Genomic DNA, 6320 nt, shown 5'->3' with positions numbered 1-6320 from the left:
AATAATAATAATAATAATAATAATAATAATAATAATAAAACATTACATGATTGAAGTTGATATCATAAAGGCACTAAACTTTAAACAACAATAAACAATAAAGGTTCTATTACATAACAGTCCAAAATACATCATTCATAAACCTAAACATCCATGCACTTGTATTACAGATGTTTACTAAATAACATATACAAATTAAAATGTAATATATTGCAAACAAAATTACTTTCGAATTCACTGATTGTTTTATTGTTAAACCAACAACAAATTTTGCTGCATTTTGGCTTATTGAAGAATCTAGCTTCAGAATATAGTTTTATCATTAATTTTAGATGTATTAGTCATATCATATTTTCCTGGCAACTTACTATATTTGTAAAAGCGGAAAATAAAGACACTGCAAGTGAATAAGTTGACATGTCTGTTTTGGTCTTTTCACATAAAACAATACATTTTGGGGGTGAACAGCTTTCTGACAGTAAAAATTTTACCTTGAGAGAGTTGATGAGTCATTTCATTACAGCTGGATCAGAATTGTTTGACAAAACATTAAATTATATGGCCAAAATGTACATTTGCAGATTTTTTTTCTAATAAATATCTTGCATCTTGGAAGTTATTCCTGAAAGGCTTTCTAATTAAAATAAATAAATAAATAAAAAATTCCTTTATTTTCTATCACCATTGTGTCATGTTTTTTTGTCACCACATTTTTAATGAAAGTTTGCTTCACCACTCCCACCTTCAAATTATTATTATTTTTTGTTGTTGAAAATATCCATTTTTAAAGCGTCATGCTTTGTTTTCTTGACAGCCACAATGGAATGATTTAGTGCATGCCGAACCATGGAGATGATACGTTTTCATGACCTGAAATGGAGAATTTGTGAAAAAAAGAGAAATGCAGAAAAAAGAGAGGGATGGCCCGATGGACAGGGTGAGAAAGCGGATGCTATCTGTGATGTGTCTGCACTCAGTTCTTGACACGACTCTGTGACATTCCTGCGCAGGACTCCTTCAAGTCCTGAGAGAGAAAACAGAGAAGGGAGACAGAAAGAGTCATCAACAATGCCCATTGAGTACTGTGAGGCAACAGCTGGTGGGATATGCAGTGACCTAAAGGCAATCCATTCAGGCCTGGACGGGGTGCCTCTCTATACCCTGCTGCTTTTATGCTTCTGGAAGTGGATGGATGGTCAGTGTTTATTCTCATCATGCAAACTGAAAAGCAACAGTCTCAAAGAAACCAGTGAATATCAATCGTTGTTAACCAGATTTCAACTTCTGAATCGGAGAGTTCAATAGACGGAGATAAAACCGAGACGCCGTCGAAGCTTTTGTTTCAAATGAGCTCTGAGTTGAGGCCCAGAAGGGAGGGTTAGATGAGCTTCTCAAGGCATAAAGCATCCAGAAAAAAAAAGAAAAGAAAAAAAAAAAACCCTAACAAAATCCTCAATGCAAGATAATAAAAGTGTGATCATTCAGTCAGAAAAATACTATATTGGATGGAGATTAATATAAAGTCGGGCATCAGCTGGAAGCATTTGTGTTCACTCGTGCTTCTAGCCCCTCTTTGACAATTCCACAGGCATTTCCCTTTGGGCCTCGCGCCTGTCTTTGAGATCAAACCTTGCTGGCAGAGCCACCATAAAATGATATGTCAGTCAGGAGAGGTAAAAGGATGCCTGCTAGACTGTGATTGATCTGCCGTGGTTTCTTTATTCCCCTCGAGACTCGATACATCCAGGTTTCAGATTCCACTCTCAGAAGCAGCTGATGAATAGTACCACATATATATGACTTTTTATGAGTCATTTCCACCCTAAGTGGCACATTTAACAGCACATGGTCATAACATGCAAGCCAAGTTGCTGCAATATTCCCTCACTTCCCCCTCCTGAGCTCCTGTTTCAGGAAGTGAAAGCAAAGCTTTGCCAACCAATCACATCGAAGGACATCCAACTCATTAAAAGTTAATGAAACCTATAAACGTAGTGCGCCAGCGATTCATTTAAACCCCCAATCCAATCTCCTCTCTCTGCAAAGGCAAACAAGCCTGTGTGCCCCCGGTGCTGTCCTCGGAATAACAAACTACGGAATATTTTGTCCTGCATATGTTCACTCATGCAGACATGTGCACATTGATAGGATATCTTACAATGGGACTTGTCCAATTTAGAAAATAGCAAGGGTGGTGTGCTGCTGGGGGGGCTAACTTTGTTAATCTGCTTTGGAGTTGAATTTAATGCATTTGCCTTACATTGCACTGCTTGTCAGAAACTACGGCAACGGATGTGCCATTTCGACATTCATGAGAATCACTGACATTCAAATAATGTGCCTATTTTAATATCATACATGAGTGAAAGCCAGATCTGGGTGAAAAAAAAAAAGAAGCTGTTTATACATCCTCCCATTCATGCAAGGGTCTTGATCCGTACCGCGAGACAAGGCCGAGCCTCTCCGTTCACACCAAACATCATCTATCCATTTCATTCACCTTCACCAGACGTCAAGTGCTGCTCCTAACACGATGAAAAGCCGTCAACAGCAATAAAGTCCCACTTTACTGGTGTCAGAATAAAAAAAACAAAAAAAAAAAACAACGCTCCTAATTGTCTTTCAGAGCCCTATTTCACACAGCTTTGTATAGCGCCTCCCTTGGGGGATTCAAATTAAATTCACTCCATGTATGTAGCCACTGTCAGCTCACTAATGAATTCCCATACCCTGACTCGAATCAAATTAATCCCCAATTTAATTCCATATAAATGGCTGTGTTATTTATAAAGGGGAGACGGATGCTTGGATGAAGGATTGAGGAAAGCTGGGAGGTGTCTATAAGGCTGCTGAGCAGATTATGGTGAAGGATGGATCCTGTATGTTTTCCCTGACAGCAGAGTAGTCCCCTGATACACACTATTTAACCCTCGCCTGCTTGACGCTGACAGCAACATCTCGCCATTTGTCACCCAATATCCTTTCAGATTAAGGAGTCAACCGGCAGATTTATTGGTCAGAGCTGTGGCACTCTTATCTTTAAGTGGCACATAGAAAGATAAAACATGAAGGCGGACATGTTGCACATCACACAGTTAAATTAGCTGTGGGCATAAACACACGATTACACTTTGGTTTCATGTGCAAAAGGAAATTGTGCATGCTTCATTGCATAAAGAGGAGGTGAACATTTTGCAGAACAGCTCAGTGACTGCACATGCAGCACAACAAATTATTCCAGTAACTAAATTTAAAAGGCGAAGCTCACGTACGACGTGGATTCATCACACAGAGGGATGCATTTTGTTATCATTTAGAGCTGTTGAAAACCCCGCCTTCTACTCAGAAAAATTTAAGCACTACATAAGGCCAATGAAAAATGTTGACAGTAACCTCAGCCTACGGGAAGTATGTGCGTGAATTACTGCATCAAAGCAGTGTGGCATGGAGGCAATCAGCCTGTGGCTCTGCTGAGGTGTTAAGGAAGCGCAGATTGCCCTAATAGCAGTTTTCAGTTCTGCTGGATTGTTTGGTTTGTTGTCTCACCTTCTTATTGACAATACATTATGGCTTCTCTTTGAGCCTTAAGTCGGGCAAGTTTCCTGGCCAATCAGGATCGGTGATCCCATCATTAAAGCAATTATTTGTACTTTTGGCAGTGTGGATTGGTGCCAAGTTCTAGTGGAGAATGAAATGAGCACTTCTGGTAGACGGCTGAACTGACTTTCAACTTTATAGAACGCAGTGGACCAACACCAATAGGTGACATTACTCATCGAATTCATTGGTGTTTATAGAAACTTCACACTGAACCTTAAGTATCAGGAATTTTATGCCTTTCCACTTTTCCTTCCACACTTTGGGAGCTTTGATTTCCAAATGAAAGACAAAATGTATTTTTTATCTCAAAGGGGAATTTGGACCATAAACAGTCTAATTATCTGAGAAAAGGAATTAAAAGTTTTTCTTGGCTACAGGATTAATCTTTTTTGTTGTTGTTGGTAACCAGCAGTAAATACTGCATATATTTTAACATTTTATTCTAATTTACTGAGTTACATTTTAGTATCGCATGACTGTGTGATACTAGGATTGCCACTTTGATTTATCAAAGTCATGATTGTAAAGGGGCTTTTTCAAGCAAATGGCATAACACAATGCAGCCCTGTAATATACTGCTAAATGAATTTTGGATGCAAATATAATGGTCAACTACATTACACAACCCCTTTGAAACAGAGATGTTGGCTCAAAGTTCAGTTACTGATGTGTGGTTTCAAAGGCTGTAACTGCTGGACTGCCATTCCGTGTCTAACACTAAAAAAACATTTATTTAATCACTAAAACAGCAAAAGATAAATTTGGCTTGAATGAGTTGTTTATTTACGATAAATACAACAAATTTAAGTGTTCAAGATGCCAGAAGTTTTCATTTTAACTGTATCAAAAGGATAAATTCTGCCAATTAAGCACAAACATATCCAAGCATTAACTGCTGTGAAATTAAATCCAAAGTTAGTCTTTAAGCTCTTCCTCCCTTGAGTGCCTTAATACTAAGTCTGGCTATATTTGTTGATCAGCAAGAATTGTAAATTCACCAAAGCTTAGAGTGACATAACATTCATTGTTGTTTCCTACAAATAGTGCAGGACATTAAAACCCAATGAACACGTTTTACAGTAACAGGCTGTTGTCTGACACTAATTTGGTTCCTAATTTTTAATAAGCTGGAAGTACAGTAGAAGTTTCCACTTTTTATTGTCACTTTAATCAGTGACAACAATAAAGAGGTTAATCATGTTGTGACAGTGCCTCAACGGTCTCTCACTGAGGTCAAGGCCTCTCGTTTGTGGAACTGTTGGTGACTAGATTTGAAGTTGCTTTTCAGGTGGAAGTTTTGCTTAATTACTTGATCACACTCACCAAATGCAGTGGTGCATAATGTGTTGCCAGGAGACCCAAAGAAATTTTGTCAGATACAAATTTTTGTTTTCCTTTTTATTTTGTTTTATTTTCAAATATGTCGCTCACATTAAGAGTTTCTTGTTTTTCCAGAGTGCTCTGAGCAAGACTGGCAGCATTAAATGATTAAGATTAATTAGATCAATCAAAGAACACATGCATATACAATCTTAATCTAAGTAAATAAGAAGTTCTTTGAAAATGCTCAAGAGAGACAATGCTCCTAATATTGCCAGTCATCGTGTGTCCCACTTTTAAAATTTATGTCGAAGCGCAAAATTCTACCTAAAACAGTACCTAGGACTTATAGGTTTTGAGAGAATGCAGATAACTATGACTCTTAACTCCATCGCTGTTTAGAGACATAAATGTAGCCAATTTTTTTTAGGCTATCTCCTTTGCTGTTGACCAGAGTTTCATACTGAGACATTTGATTGTGATTATCAGCTGTGTCTTAAATATATTTTTTTGTACATTTTTGGCAGATCTTTGATTCGACAGATGTGATTCGGGTAATACCGGAAAGACAGCTTTATGTTGTGGTGTTTCTCAAGGCTTGTTTCTGGGATCTACTTTTTTCTTACTCTTCATTCTTCTACTATAAGATTCTATAATTAATGTCTGTCGTCTCTAAGCTGATGATATTCAGCTGAGATGCTCTTTTGGGGTTTATGGACTACCTAAACGATCTACTTTCGTTGTGTTCCTGACATAAATCAAGAATTGGTTAAATTATATTTCCAACTCAACACATATTACCCAGAGACTCTGGTCATCACCCCAATAAGACGACTTCTGTTATTTAGCAACATTTCCATGTTAATACACCCATCTGTACACTTGAGCAACAGGGATATGAAGATTGCTTTTGATTAATGTAACTGAAGAGTAATTCAAAACAGGATCAAGGAACAGGCCTAGAATTACACTACAGGGTGAATCAGGTTAACAAATAAATGTTAGATCTACTAAAGATTATGTAAATTAACTTAATATAATTGTAACTGGTACAAACAAAAGAGCGCACATCATTCCACTATGGACTTTCCCCAATTGGATGAAAGTTAATTTTAGAGGTTTAGTCCTAAAATTCAGGCCTTGAATAGAAAAGCTTCCTAATGTATTTTGTACCTACTACAACCTTTTTCTCTATTTTTGTTTCCTTTGATCTTCAGGCCAGCGTTTGCCAATGGTCTGACTCACTCATTCAACTCTCGATGGGTCTTTCGAGTTAACATCAAGACTTTGGAACGCAACTCCTGTAAATTTTTGCTGCACAAATACTATTGAGTCTCTTGAAAGGGAGCTAATTACTCATTAACTTTAATGTTTTCTGCTCTGCAATATATATATATATA

The 6320-nt window shown here is 37.5% G+C and overlaps 1 long non-coding RNA gene across 1 annotated transcript in view; it reads left to right on the top strand.

Moving 5' to 3' along the window:
• The window catches only part of LOC103136032 (uncharacterized), a 19679-nt gene that overhangs the window by 2734 nt on the left and 10625 nt on the right, over positions 1–6320 (top strand). The gene's annotated exons all lie outside the window — the stretch shown is intronic.

This window comes from Poecilia formosa, unplaced genomic scaffold (genome assembly GCF_000485575.1).
Source record: "Poecilia formosa unplaced genomic scaffold, Poecilia_formosa-5.1.2 Scaffold30, whole genome shotgun sequence".
Taxonomy (NCBI): domain Eukaryota; kingdom Metazoa; phylum Chordata; class Actinopteri; order Cyprinodontiformes; family Poeciliidae; genus Poecilia; species Poecilia formosa.
This window is presented reverse-complemented; position numbering and strand designations above follow the sequence as displayed.